The following is a 15,924-nucleotide window of genomic DNA, read 5'->3' as shown; positions in this document are numbered from 1 at the left end:
CAAAATTGCAATCAGCGCCCCCGAAAAACTCCAAGTAGAAAGTTTGAAGCGAATCCAAACGATTTTTAAAAAAAAGTCTTCCGACATTTTGGATTTGCCATTTTAAATTTTATAAAACTAACATTGGATTCGTAATCAGCGAGGCCAAAAAAAAAAAAAAAAAAAAATCTACTGTGATTAATTTCAAAAATTAATTGCAATAAAAGAAAAAGAGTAAAAAAAAGTTCATGTAAAAAGGAGCTCCAAGAAAAAGTGGTCAAAGGCTTTGGTGCGGGGGTAAAAAAAAGAAAAGGAAGAATTAACGAAGTCTCTTTCGCACGTCTGATTGAAACAAAAAAAAAAAAATATTTCTAGTCATCATCAAGCTCTATTAATTCGTGAAAGAGTATCTATAGCTACTTAAAAAAATCAGTACTAGGCAAAAAATGATCAAAGGGCGCAAGTTAAAAAATACAATAAAGGCACAATTTTATGTTGTTTTTGCAAATATCCCATTCTAATAGAAAACAAAAGGCCATTTTCAATATATACTTTAGAAGACTTTTTCTTATAGTCAATAAATAACTGCGGAAAAAGGTACTGCATGAAGTAAAAAATTATTATCAAAGTGTTCACTGGTATACACAAACATTTTTTTCATTAAAAAATAAAAAAAAAATTTAATTTTTCTATATTTTTTTTGGAATAGAATAAGTGATTTCAAAAAAAAAATTACAGAAAAATTAATTAGCTTTTAAGTAGTTATAGATAATATTCTTTATATATTAAATAATAGATGTTACTTCCGGAAATTGAACAAGAGACAAATAAAAGAATTTCATTATAGATTGAAATAAATTTCTTTTTTTATTCTTCTTTAAAGAACGAGAAATTGATATCGTGAAAGCACTTCTAGATCAAATCAAGAAATGATCTTTTGATTTATCTCAAATTCAGTCTCCAGCCGGTTAAGTCTGTTCGCATTTTAGAGAGGCACAAAGAAAATCAATCACTTCACGGTCGCACAAGTATATAAGAGAGGCAATTACTCGTCAAACATCGCCACTGGTCTTGAGTCTCGTATATATATATATATATATATATAGGGACGTGACCTTTCTCAATATACTCGTTGCTACTGGGATAATCTTGTCGAACACCGAATGCCGCATCGTCATTAATAATCATCTCTTCGAAAAGCATCAACGAAACTATTTCCGCTACTGGACTTGAAGACACGTATATAAATAAATATATATATATATATATATATATATAAAATCGAATCGTCGATGCAATAATCAATCATCCATCAAAAATATATTATTTGTAACAAGGAAAGGTTCTGTTCTCCTTTTCATATCAATCAATTTATATTTTCTATAATGTTGGAAAGACAACAAATGAAATTTATATCTACTTTCATATAATTTAGATTTTCTAATATGTTGACTGCGTCTGAGAAAACAATGCTTACCACTAATATCAACTTTATAAAAAAAAATGCGTTTAAGAGCGCTATCTATTTATGCATACTATCTACATTGCAAATAAAATTTCGGAAAATTTTCAACAGTACTTACTCAAAAACAAGAAAATAAAATGCTTTGTTTGATTATTGGCAAGAAATACACAAGGTAAAACTTTTTTTGAGTTAAAATAATTAAGAAAAATTAATTAAATTAATCGATAAATTAAACATGAGCATTTTTTTTTTTATGAAAACTGTAACAGAACACGGAAAGAATAGAGATCAGGAAAAAGTTCTGAAATAATTCAGTAGCTCTGGATACGAGGGAAAAATTCAGGGATATTCATAAATGTTCAGATTGAATGTCCGAAAAATTTTTAAAAATTCAAAATAGCGGATTCAATATGACCGATATATATTTTTTTTCGCCATTGACATGAAAAAGTGTCTTTTTTGTGCCTGTTTTGGGCAGATAAAGTAGCACTTTTTAAGGCAGTTTGGGCCAACTGCCTAAAAAAGACTTTTTTAGGCAGAAAACTGCCCTATAATCACAGAAAAAAACTGAGTTCAAAATGAGTCGGTGGACCGACTCATTTTGAACTGCAACAAAAATAAACCCTGAGAAACTCATTTTGAACTTCAGGCAAAAAGCATCAAAATGAGCTAGATCCGATTCATTTTGAGTTCAAGTTAAAATGACAATTATAGTCAATTAAGAAGCACTTTATCATAAAACCATTAATCAAAATCATTGTTTTCAATGAACAAACAGATTACACTTGAAAAAACTTTGTTTCTTAAATCCAATTCATTGAATTTATAGAAAACAAAATAAATTATTTTTAGGTTAGAAACTTCTGAATTGACAGAAATAAATACCAACCATGCAACACGAAACATGAAAATTAACGGCGCCACTGTCTAAAAACCAAAGATAATGGCGCCAAATTTTAACTTGAAACTATAACCAAAAATAAAGTGTTATTCATTATAATAATCTAATGATTGTTATAATATATATTAATAATATATATTTATAATTATATAATGTATTATAATACATATAATATATTATAATTATATAATTGTAATAATAAGAATAAAAATTCTAAATATCAATTTTACGTAAAATTGTCAAACGCTTTTTTCTGTTTCAATTATTCTTCTATCCCTTTTTATAAAATAAATATTAATGAATGTTGTTTTTAAATTTTCATGAAATGCAATAATATATTTTAATAAAGAGAAAAATTCGAAAACAGTTTATTTATTCATTTTCTTGAACTCTTATTCAGAAAAACAATTTTTTCCTTTTCAGATAATATTTTGCACATTAGATTGTTAAATTAAATTAAATTAAATATTTTCTGACACGTTTAAATATTTTTAATTTTAAAAATAATCAAATAATTAATTTAAGAATATTATTATGTGACAGATTATAATTACTTCTTTATGTATAATTTAATTATTTTACATCCACAGTCCAGTTTTGTAATATATAAATAATTCTAATCAAATAATATAAAAGTATTAATATTAATTAATATTATTAATATTAAATAAATATTAATATAATTAATGTAATATATATATATATATACATATTTTTATTTAAACTTATTTTAATAAATTTATCCTATACCATTTTTTTAATTGTAATTCTTGTATATTTTACAATATTATTATATATTATCTATTATTATATTTATATTATACTATTTTAAACTGTAATACATATAATAGTTTGTAAATGAATATTATAAATATAATATATATAATAATAATTTATATTATACATTAACTATAATTATTCAAATTTATTGTTAAATTAAAGTAAAAAATATTTCTACTATTTCAATTTGAATATTGCGCCAGTGTGGCGCTGCATACATAAGTTGCAGTTGTTGCCAACATAATAATCTTAAAATCTTGAATTTCAACAGAAACTAACATAACCTGACATTTGATCCGGGTCCGGTTCACTTTGAGTAACTTGAAGTTAGTTCTTGTTCGTTATGATACCGAATTCAGAATGAACTACAACAAAAATGAACTCAGTTTTTTTCTGTGAAGTCTTTTTTAGGCAGTTGTTAATTTTTGCATAATTTTTGTTTTGCTTTTATTTTATTTATCAATTTTTATTATTTTATTTTATATACTATTTCATATATATTATATTATATATTATATATCATATAAATATATATATATATATATATATATATATATATATATATATATATATATATATATATATATATATATATATATTTCTTTAAAATTGTTTCACTTTTTCATAACAATGGCGAAAAAAATAGCGTATGTGGCTCGCACGTAGTAATTTTTAGGTTCGGATGATTTCAATACTCGCTGTCTGTGCGACTTCGGTTCGACTTGGCTCGCTTTCGGCTCGTCTTTGTCTCACCTACGTCGCACTAACGACAGCTCGTACTAAAAATTACATCCTCACCTAAAAAGTACTACTTTACGTGCTTGCCACATAATATACTATTTTTTTTAAATCATTAGTTGTGCTTTAAAACTCGTTATTTGAGAGACTTTTTAGATTCATATTGGATCCACGATTTAAAAGTTTTACAAATTTGACTTCAAATTCCTAATCATCAACCCCAAAAAATTTCGGAGTAAAATGTTTCACGTGAATCTGATCAATATTTAAAATTCTCTTTAATTAGGAAAAAAGTATTATTTGTAATGAACCAAAATAATATGTAAAATAAGGAATATGTATTTTAAAAATTTTACCTAACTTTGAAAAATGGCGAACGCTATTGAATTCCACGTATTGAAACATTATATATCTACAAAATCAAAAAATCATGAAATAACAATCATTACCTATATTTAATTAACAGCAAAAATCATTAAATTAAATATTAAAACAAAAAAAACATCAGCTAAAAAAGGGGGGAAAAAAAAAGAAAATTGCGAATATTTATGAAAATAACGAGAATCTTTTGTTCTGGAATAAACTCGCTAGCACTGCCTAAGGGTCATGTCACAATTATTCGACGCGAATATTTATTATATTATTACAGCTATATATATATATATATATATATATATATATACATAAGCTCGTTATAAACTCTATCTGGTTGAGAGAGCAGAAAATATCTGTTTATTTAATTGCATTTGCTTCATCATAACGGCATCGAACGTCATTAGAAGTGTGATTGTTAACTTTTGACGAGACCCTAAATTCCAATTAATTAACCTGAGTATAAATATATATATATATATATATATATACATACAACATATTCAACGGCAAAGGAAGAGTTGATAGGACAAATTATAATGGTTGCGTATTCTCGAAGATCTCAACCAAACTGCACCAATTAATTTAAATAGCGGCAATTAATTGCTTCGTGCGCAGGATGCTTAATTCGTTCAGGTTTCCATTGTGCGAACATCGATCCTTTTCTATATATCTCTTCACCTTCTCTTTCTAGTGTACTATCATTGCATTCTTGATCCAAGTTCCGATCATCTATACACATTCATTTCTTTTTTTTTTCATTTTTTTTTTAAACTAAATTACCGACGAATATTCTATGCGAAATATAGTTGGTCTTTCTTTTTTGAGAAGAATACCTCTCACATGCAGAAATTTTAATCGACCTTGTCTCCATTTCTCTATTTCTAATAAGAATCTCGTAGAATCTAAATTCCGATTACATAAACTAATTAAATTTAATTTTTACTTGTCAAATATTATTCAAAAAATTATACAAAAACATAATTCTTAAAAGAAATTTTCAATAGAATTGGCACCTAACATTAGCTTTAGAATTTAAAGCAGAGAAATCCTATAGAAACTCCGAAAAACTGTAAAGACTTTCAAGACAATCTCTGTGTTGAATATTAAAAATCTAATTACAATTTTAAAGTTAACCAAAGAATCATTTTTATTTTATCAAAGTTTCCCTACAGAATATTGTTAAATTAAATTTTAATCACTGGCACTGACTGAATTTACACTGAGAAAAATGTTTAGTCAGAGCAACCAAAATTTGCTTGGGCCAACAGAAAAATTTTGTTGGTATTTAAGCAACCAAACTATTTGTTTGAGTTAACCAAAAAATTAGGTTAAGTGTTTTTTGTTGCCATAACAAAAATGTTTGGTTAGCTCAACCAAATTTTTTTTGTTAGGTCAACAAAAATGTTTGGTTGATAAAACCAACAGTTTTTTTTTGTAAAATTAAAAATTTTACTCTACATTATCTTTTTTATTTATTTCATTATTTATTTATCAATTTAACATTGAATTTATATTTATCCAATTGAAATATTTATGGACTTTGAAAAATCTCACCTCCGCCTGGGATCGAACCTCTGTTTTAAAACTGAAGGTCGGGAACTCTGACCACTAGACTACCCAGCCTTGTGAGAGATTTAAACTAACTGTTCTCTTAAGCTATGAGCTAAGAGCGAATCAAACTATTTGGTTGTCGCAACCAAATTTTGGTTAGAACAACAAACGATCATTTGGTTTCTTATACCAAACTATTTTGTTGTGTTAACCAAATTATTTTGTTGTCGTAACTAAATTTTGTTTGGAATTTAAAAATGTTCAACCAAATAATTTTGTTGACCTAACCAAATGTTTGGTTGAGATAACCCTACGACTTTGTTTCAGCCAACCAAAATTTGGTTCCAAGAACCAAAATTGCCTAACCAAACAATTTTGTTGCAAACACTACATTTTTTTTCTCAGTGTAATTTTACAATATGCTATAGGAAAACTTTAATCCTTTAACGCCCAAATGAGCTGATTCTCGACTTGAATTTCAACCTCGTACCATTAACAGAAAAAAATTTTTTAAAATATCAGACCAATCATTTCCAACTGCTTTTTTATCGCTCTTTCAAATTGCGTGGGCAAAATTTTCAAAAAATAATATTTAACCCCCCTTTTTTTCAAAAACACCCAAAAAATACAAGTTTTTGTCATGTAAAATTTTTTTCAATTGCAATTCTTTCCAGTATATCATTTTTTGCTTATTCTTTAAGATATAAAAAAAGTGCTCCCGATAGCTGTACTTTAAAAATATGCATTGCAACTATTTATTTTTCTTTATTATTAACTCAAAATGGCGCCTGAAAGTCAAAAATTTTTAAAAATAATGTTTGTAAATTTCTTTTTTTCAAATTCGCTTAAATTCGTCTAAAATTTGTTACTCGGGGGTTTTCAGGGTCGCTGATTACGAATCTGATGTCAGTTTTCAAAAATTCAAAATGGCAGATCCAATATGGCGGACGATTTTTGCAAAAAATTATCGGATTCTCTTGAAACTCGTTACTCGGGGGTTTTCGGGGTCGCTGATTACGAATCCGATGTCAGTTTTCAAAAATTAAAAATGGTGATTTTAGTTTAGTATATTTTAAACTTTTGTAATAAACAATATTGGCATTTAGGGCAGTACAGTACAATTCGATAATTAGGTCGAAGCGAACAAGTTTGTCGCACATATTTCTATTGCTTGTTAAAAGATAAATTCATTGTTTTTGACATAATAATTTGTTATTACTTTTACACCATGCCACCCAAAAGAAGATCAGATTCTATGCCTAAGTAATCAATTCCTTCTAAAACTTCTCGCAATAAGTCCAATGATTCGATTATTCTAAACACTCGTCGCACAAGGTCAATGGCAATCGGAATTGAAGAAATGGAAAATTTTGTTAATGCTAACATTATTCCATCTGCTGATGATTCTGGTGAATCTGATAGTGATGATGATTCCATAAATGAAAATGATGATTCTGAATCTGATTTTTCTGAGATAGAAGATGATTCTGACTTTGTGCAAAATGCCCAATCTTACGATGAAACAGCTTCGTTGGCGTACAAAAAATAAAAAAATTATTAAAAAAATAAATGATTCTTCGGTTAACTTTAAAAATGGCATTAGATTTTTAAAATTCGACACAGAGAACTTGAAAACTATAAAAGAACGTCCGTTAAAATTGTTTTGAAAGTCTTTATAGTTTTCCGGATTTTCTAGGATTCCTCTGCCTTAAATTCGAAAGCTATAATGTTAGGTTCCAATTCTACTGAAAATCTCCTATAAGAATTATGTTGTTTGTATAATTTTTTGTACAATATTTGACTAGTAAAAATTAAATATAATTAGTTTATCTAATCAGAAATACCAGGTTTTTAAAAATTCGTTGGTAAAAGTAAAAACACAAAAATTGAAATTAAAAAAAAAATACCCGACGCACACTAGGTGATTTTGTTCATTTTCGTTCCAAAATCGTAGAACTTTGAGCAGAAACAACATAAAATAATAAATTTTGTTGAAGAATATAGATTGCTGTACGCAGATTACAGGAAAAATAAGCAGAAATGTTAAAAAAAATTTATAACCTCAAAAATTTACGTGGAAGTCAGAAGTTTCAGTAAAAAAAATCTCTTAGTATCCATTACTGCACAAGTTAGCAACACAGAAAATTATAAGGTATTAAAATAAGCTGCAGCGCTTATTATTTTAATAAAATTTTGCTTATTTTAATACCAAAATGGATTAAAATAAGCAAAATTGGATTAAAATAATAAGCGTTGCAGCTTATTTTAATGCCTTTTAATTTTCTGTGAAGTCGTACTTCTTTAGACAAACATTTTTCTTAGTAAATTTTGAGTCAACTTATTCGATCCTATGATAGAAATTAATTAAAAAATTTTTGATTTTAAATAAATGAGGTTATAATTGCCATTCCTTTTCTTTCCTCTTTTAAAATAAATTGATCAAATTTTTTTTTGATAACTAAAGGTATTCTAAGGGTTTTTGAGGTCCATTTTGAATTTTAAAAAACTAACATCAGATTCGTAATCAGGGACATCAAAAACCCTTAGAGCACCTTTAGTTATCAAAAAAAATTATGTATTCTCAATTTGTTTTAAATGAGGAGAGAAAAAGTTTCAAAATTCTAAACTCTGGTTTTGAGATAAAAAAAAAACCTTAATTAATTTCGCCGAAAAACTTGTTTAAAAATCAAAAATCGCGATTTTTTAAGAAATAATTTAGACATAAATTTGAATATTCTAGAAAGCTCATGATTTTTAATACCAAACAAAAAATATATATATGTAAGCAAGAGAATCTTCCATCTGTTTATTATTATCATCATTATTATGAAAGGAATGCAAAAGAAAATTGTATGGAAAGTTTAAAATGGAACACCCTCTATATATAGATACACTATAGGAGATCATCGTGCAAAGATCTTGACTGGCCCAGAGTTCGCGCTCCGGGCCGTGAGGTCATTGGGAAGCCTGCTCGACAACAAATCATGGCTAATGATCTACCCGTTCCTTACCATATACCTTATACCGACTTCAAGTACCGGCAAGCTCGATTCGAGGCCCTCCTTAGTCAACGTGCAAGAGCATCATATAACTATACGACAAAGCAAAACGTTCCTATTCCTGCCGCGGCCCTTTCATAATATACTTATTGTCATATAACATATACACTCATGACTTATCAACATGCGGCTATAATCATTACGCATAAGAAAAAAGAAACGACCTTAATTTCCTCAACCTCATTTGTTGTAATTTTTCAATTCAAACTAAACTAATTCATTGACATTAATCATATTCTTTGATGGTTATTTTATTATCATCTTTTAAGGCAAATGTCCGTTTCTGAGAAGGCGAAAAATATATGAGGCATTCTATTTCAAACCGTACCACCTACAAATGACTATCGGGGGTAGAGCACTTTTCATACCTAATTTATTTTATTTAAAAGTCTTTAAATATAAAATGTAAATAATGCTTTTAATAGACAATTTTTCAAGCTTTAAGATGGTGTAAGGCTTTATTTTTAAAAAAATGTACTTCTTGGTTTAATATGCATTTAAAAACTTTCAGAGTTAATTTCTCAAAATATGTCATTTTCAATTTTGATAAAATTTGTCTCAAAAGAAAAATTAAATTCTCTAGTTTCTACCATCCAAAGATTATAATGGGCTTTTCAGTGGATCCAGGGAAAAAAAATAAAATGTAAATTCACTTTTTACTGAATTTTGCGTAGAAAACGTAACCCTCTTGAATTTCACGTCAGAGTCAAAATCATTTGTTTTTTTTTAATTCTGTTAAAAAGATCACTTTGTCAAAATTGTAAAGCAAAAATATAATTTAATAATATATCTTTATTAGTTAAATTGTTATGTATCTTTTATTATATATAATTATGTTAGTAATATAAATAATATCAAATTAATTACCATTTTGAATTTTATTGTAAAATGAAAGTAACAATTTTTTAATTTAAGATTTCTTCGAGGTTAAAATAAATTTACCTTTTTAACAATATTATTTAAAAAAAAAAACAAATGATTTTGACTCTGACGTGAAATTCAAGAGGGTTACGTTTTCTACGCAAAATTCAGTAAAAAGTGAATTTCCATTTTATTTTTTTTTCCTGGATCCACTGAAAAGCCCATTATAATCTTTGGATGGTAGAAACTAGAGAATTTAATTTTTCTTTTGAGACAAATTTCATCAAAATTGAAAATGACATATTTTGAGAAATTAACTCTGAAAGTTTTTAAATGCAAATTAAACCAAGAATTAAATTTTTTTAAAATAAAGACTTATACCATCTTAAAGCTTGAAAAATTCTCTATTAAAAGCATTTTTTACATTTTCTATTTAAAGACTTTTAAATAAAATAAACTAGGTATGAAAAGTGCTCTACCCCTGATAGTCATTTGTAGGTGGTACGGTTTGAAATAGAATGCCTCATATACATCGCTTTAATATTTTTTTCTCTTTCATTTTTAATATAAATATAAATTAATTTTATTTAGGGTCAGCCGGAGTAAATACGAACGCTTTTAGTAAGTTTCAACAATAACATAAGTTTTTTCTTTTAAAAGACAATACTTCCGGTATTCTGGTGCATGAAGTTGTTACTTTACTTCCATAGAACAATTTTATGGGGTAGCAAAAATTTTTGATAAATTACAATCGCAGGAAACTTAGCGTTCGTATTTACCTCGATACTTTGCAACTTTCCTAAAATACCGGGGTAAATACGAACGCCACTGTATTTCAGAAAAATCTCAGGGAAAATAAATTTAAAGTATTGCAATTGTTAAACTCATATAAAAACTCAAAAAAATACGATAATAAACCTATTATGTATGCGTCATATATAAATACAAAAATCAAACAGGTTAAAAATTAAAATGCATTACACAATTAAAACCTTCAATAACTTTATCAAATCATAACGGATTTTTGCAAAACTTGGTACAGAAAGTATTTTGGAGTGATTGAATGTAAATACAAAAATAAAAGTCAAATTTTTTAAATTCAAAATGGCGGATTCAATATGGCGGACTTTCCTAAAACTTATTTTTAAAAATGATCAAATTTGCTAACTCCAAATTCGTAATCAGCGACCCTGAAACCCCCCGAGTAACAATTTTCGAGCGTATCCAATGAATTTTTTAATTCTCGTCCGCCATATTGGATCCGCCATTTTGAATTTTGAAAAACTGACTTCAAATTGGTAATTAGCGACCCCAAAAACCGTAGAATACCAAATTTTATTAAGATCCTGAAAAACTTTTTTCAACAAACCATTTGGCAAAAAAAGTGGAACACTCCTTCGAGAGAACAAAGATTAAGTTTCTGCTTATTAATTACTAACGAGGATACATAATAGAAAGAAAAACTTTTTTCTATGTACTTTTATTATGTTAAAATAATAGTGTAATCAAATAAAAAGAATTTTGTGTGGCTCTGATATAAGAAAAAATTATTGAAAATACCGTTCGGATTTACCCCGGTTTTCCAATTTTCCTGGGTAAATACGAACGGTCTGATATTATTAATAAAATTTTACAGAAGGCAAAAATGAAAAATAGTTTCTGTTCTAGTATTCACAACAAACAATTATAAATAATAAAATGAATTTTTAGCTTCTTTTTCTTCAAATACGAGACAAAATACTGAAAGAGTGTCATCTTTGATTTTCAATCTTTTTTGCAATACTCGTTATCTTTGTTTATGCTGTTGCTAATTAACAAACGAAAAATGGGATAATACTTAGAATCTCTTGAAGAGGATCTGAGGTAAAAATTCTCATGTCTAACTTATTTTTTTAAAATTTTAATTAAGCAGAAATAATTAGCATTCGGATTTACTCCGGCTGACCCTACATTTGAATCCGATTTTTTTTATTTTTTTTTCGTGTACCGACTTGCAAGTGTTAAAAAGACTTTGCAACACGTAATCAGCGACCCTAAAAACCCCTGAGTAACGATTTTCAATCGAATCCAACTATTTTTGAAAATTTTGTACTTCCCGTTCTTAATGGATTAAGCTTTCAATCCGACTGTAAAAATTTATTTAAACTTGTCAGGCCCACTCTAAAACCTTTTGCAAAGTCTTCTTAGCACTTGCAGGTAGGTACACCAAAAAAAAGTAAAAATCTCGCTTAAATATAAAAAAAGTTAATTTGTTTATTTAAAAAAAACTAATATTTTTTATAAAAAAATCTCAATTTTCTTTTTGTTAACATTTTATAAAAGTCGAAGAAATAAATACTAAACATAATTCGATTTGAATGTCAATGGATATACTAAGGTTTCCGGGGTTACTGAATCCAAATTTGAGGTCAGATTTAAAATATTTAAAATGGCGGATCCAATATGGCGGAAAAATTTAAAATTGATTCGATTCGTTCAAAATTCGTTACTCGAGGGTTTTTAGGGTCGCTGAATCCAAATTTGAGGTCAGATTTAAAATATTTAAAATGGCGGATCCAATATGGCGGAAAAATTTAAAATTGATTCGATTCGTTCAAAATTCGTTACTCGAGGGTTTGTAGGGTCCCTGAATCCAAATTTGAGGTCAGATTTAAAATATTTAAAATGGCGGATCCAATATGGCGGAAAAATTTAAAATTGATTCGATTCGTTCAAAATTCGGTACTCGAGGGTTTTTGGTGTCGCTGAATCCAAATTTGAGGTCAGATTTGGATTTAGCGATCCAAAAAACACCCCTCTGAACCGAATTTTAAACGAATCGAATAAATTTTAAAATTTTCCGTCATATTGGGTCTGCCATTTTGAATTTTGAAAATCTGACATCAAATTTTGATTCAGCGATCCCAAAAACCCCCAAGTACCAAATTTTTCTACTAGACTGCCCAAGGGGTTAATTAAAAATAGGTCTACTTTTGACTAAACAACATTTTGAAAATTCGTAACTCAAAAGATTGACGAAAAAAAAGAATTCTCTAATTTTTTTTATAAAGAATAAGAAAAAAATATATTTACCCGAATTTTAAACCTCGACTATAAATTTCACGTGGGATCGCACATATAATCGCTAAAATACGCGATACAATAGAAGTAATTTGCCGGAGCCATTAATAAGGGTTAATTTTGATAATAATGAGCTTAAACATATTTTTTTAAAACTGTTTTTTGAGCATTTTTTAAAATGACTATTTAACATTAAAATAGTATATGAAGCAACAAAGGTCCAAAAGCAGCCATTGTTACCTGATGTCCGGGTGTAAAGCCAATCATTTATTCCCCCGTCTAAAAATGGTGTCCATTTTTACCCTAGAGCAAAAAAACACACATACCAAATGTTCATTATTACCCTAGGGCAAAAATGGACGCCATTTTTAGACGGGAGAATAAATAATTGACTTTACACCAGGACGTCAGGTATCTAAAAGCGCCATGTTCGTGCCTAAAGGGGTAAAAATTAAATTTTTTAATTTCAGATAATCCGTTCAAAAAATTTAAACAAAATATTTTTTGTAAATTTTTTAGTAGAAAAGCAATTGTATGTAATGATTAGTAATGATTATTTATAAAAAAATATATAAATCACCAACCTTAGGCTGCAATCGATGTATCATATTTTTTTTGGACGATAAGATCTGCTGGAAACACAAACACACGCGATTTAAAAAAATTTCGTACACTCCCGAAACCACGTGTTTAAAAATTAAAAAACAAAATACTTTTTCCAAAAAATTTAAGCGATCGCGATTTTAAGAATTTCGAACACTCCCGAAAAGAAAGAAAAATATTTACAAAAATGACAAAAAAAAAAAAAGTTTAACATTCAAAGATTTTTTTCATTCGTGAATTTAAAAATTCCATCACTTCCGTGGCAATGTACTTTAAATCTGAAAATATAAAATAAAAGACAATAAAGTAAATAAATATTTAACTCAGACAAAATTTTATTTTTAAAATTACAAAATTTATACACTAACGTTAACCACGTCTAAACAGGTCAAGACACGACTTGCAACTGATTTAATTATGTTTGGGATTTTCCATCCCTATATTGTTATGACCTTTGGCTTAAGGTACACTTTGTACTTTAATGTAAACATATACAACTCGGAGCACGGAGGTATAAAGATAAGGTAATTCCAAAATTGCTTCGACACATTTAATAAACATAATATTATAACTTATAATATAAATTACATTATAAATTTATAATTTTTAGATTTAAATATTATTTCATGTATATTAAAAGGAAAATTAAAAAAATTATTTGCTTGCTTCATTATCACCTTCTATGTATATTGTTTTGTTTATTTATTTAAAACGAAAATGCTCCTGCGGTTCTAATGTTATTATTTACATAAAGATAAACTGTACAGAGGTGACCAATTACAATTAATATATAAATTTAAATCAATAAGATATTTTATGCAACCTTATCTATATCTGTGGAGGAATTATTTCTCAAGTGTAACAAAAATGTGTTTGGCACACTGAAAAAAAATTTTATTCGATTCAAATAATAATCGGTTACTTGATTATTATCAAATTATTATTATTTGAGTCAATTAAATAGTATTTGTTTCAAATACAAAAATTATTGATTCAAATACAATTTATTTAATTTAAATAAAAATTTTTGATTCGAGAAAATATTTATTTGATAACACAGCCACGCAAAAAAAAAAGTTTTGATCTGGGGGTCTGACTATGCCTACTTTATGTTTTTTGGGTAGCTCAATCCGAATTCGAGGTCCATTTTATCCCATCAGATCAGGATTTTGAGATAACCTCAAAAAACCAAAATGGCTGATACATTTTCGAAAAATTCATCGGATTTGCCTGAAACTCGTTACTCGGGGGTTTTTGGGGTCGCTGATCATGAATCTAATGTCAATTTTTCAAAATTCAAAATGGCGGATCCAAAATGGCTGACACATTTTCGAAAAATTCATCACATTTGCCTGAATCTCGTTACTCGGGGGTTTTTGGGGACGCTGATAACGAATCTAATGTCAGTTTTTCAAAATTCAAAATGGCGGATCCAAAATGGCTGACACATTTTCGAAAAATTCATCACATTTGCCTGAAACTCGTTACTCGGGGGTTTTTGGGGTCGCTGATCACGAAATCGATGTCAGTTTTTCAAAATTCAAAATGTCGGATCCAATATCACGAACGAATTTTGAAAAATTCATTGGATTTGCCTGAAACTCGTTACTCGGAGGTTTTTGGGGTCGCTGATCACAAATCTGATGTCAGTTTTTAAAAATTCAAAATGGTGGACACTTTTTTGAAAAATTCATCGGAATCGCCTGAAACTCGTTACTCGGGGGTTTTCGAAGTCGCTAATGACGGCATTTTTCGAAAAAGTGTCCGACATCTTGAATTTAAAAAAAAAAAAAGTTCAAATTCGTAATTAGCGACACCGAAAATCCCCGAATAACGAGTTTCATGCGATTCCGATGAATTTTTCGAAAATGTGTTAGCCATTTTGGATCCGCCATCTTGAATATTTGAAAACTAACTTCAAATTCGTAATCAGCGACTCCGAAAACCCCTGAATAAAGAGTTTCAGACAAATCCGATGAATTTTTCGAAAAAGTGTCCACCATATTGGTTTTTTGAGAATATCTCAAAATCCTGATCTGATGGGGGTAAAACGGACCTCGAATTCGGATTCAGCGACCCAAGAAACATAAAGTAGGCATAGTCAGACCCCCAGATCAAAACTGTTTTTTTTTTTTGTGTGTGGCTCTGTAATAGTCAAGTAATCGAGTATTTGAATCAAATTAATATTTTTTTCAGTGCATTTGGCTCATTTCAAAATGCAACAAAAATGAGTCCACACTCAAAGAAAATATTTCTTTGATTTAAAGAAACCAATTTCTCTGATTTGTTTTCTTTCATTCAAAATAAAATTTTCTTTGAAACAAAAAATACTTTTTAATTTCAAAGAAAATTTCTTTGAATGATAGCAATTTTCTTTAAATGAAAAAAATTTCTACATTAAATCAAAGAAATTCTAAAATTGATACCTATAGAGGGTCAAAAAAATATTTATTTGAATTAAATATAAAAATTTCTTTGAAAAGAAGATATATATTTTTTTTTTTTTGAATCAAAAATAATTTGTTTGAAAAAAATAAATTTTCTTTGTATGA

At 27.9% G+C, this 15,924-nt stretch overlaps 1 long non-coding RNA gene across 2 annotated transcripts in view; it reads right to left on the bottom strand.

Moving 5' to 3' along the window:
- LOC127277786 (uncharacterized) overlaps positions 1 to 15,924 on the bottom strand; it is a 342,439-nt gene that overhangs the window by 165,081 nt on the left and 161,434 nt on the right. Inside the window, exon 6 of one of the 2 annotated variants that reach the window (XR_007842408.1) lies at positions 13,354 to 13,650. The exons of the other annotated variant lie outside the window; for it this stretch is intronic. This is a non-coding gene — a long non-coding RNA (uncharacterized LOC127277786). The remainder of the gene's footprint in view (positions 1 to 13,353; positions 13,651 to 15,924) is intronic. 2 annotated transcript variants of the gene reach the window in all.

Source organism: Leptopilina boulardi, unplaced genomic scaffold (genome assembly GCF_019393585.1).
Source record: "Leptopilina boulardi isolate dan_hultmark-lab unplaced genomic scaffold, ZJU_Lbou_2.1 LbouV2_179, whole genome shotgun sequence".
NCBI classification, from domain to species: Eukaryota; Metazoa; Arthropoda; class Insecta; order Hymenoptera; family Figitidae; genus Leptopilina; species Leptopilina boulardi.
Note: the sequence above shows the minus strand (reverse complement) of the source record. Positions and strands in the feature narration are given on the sequence as shown.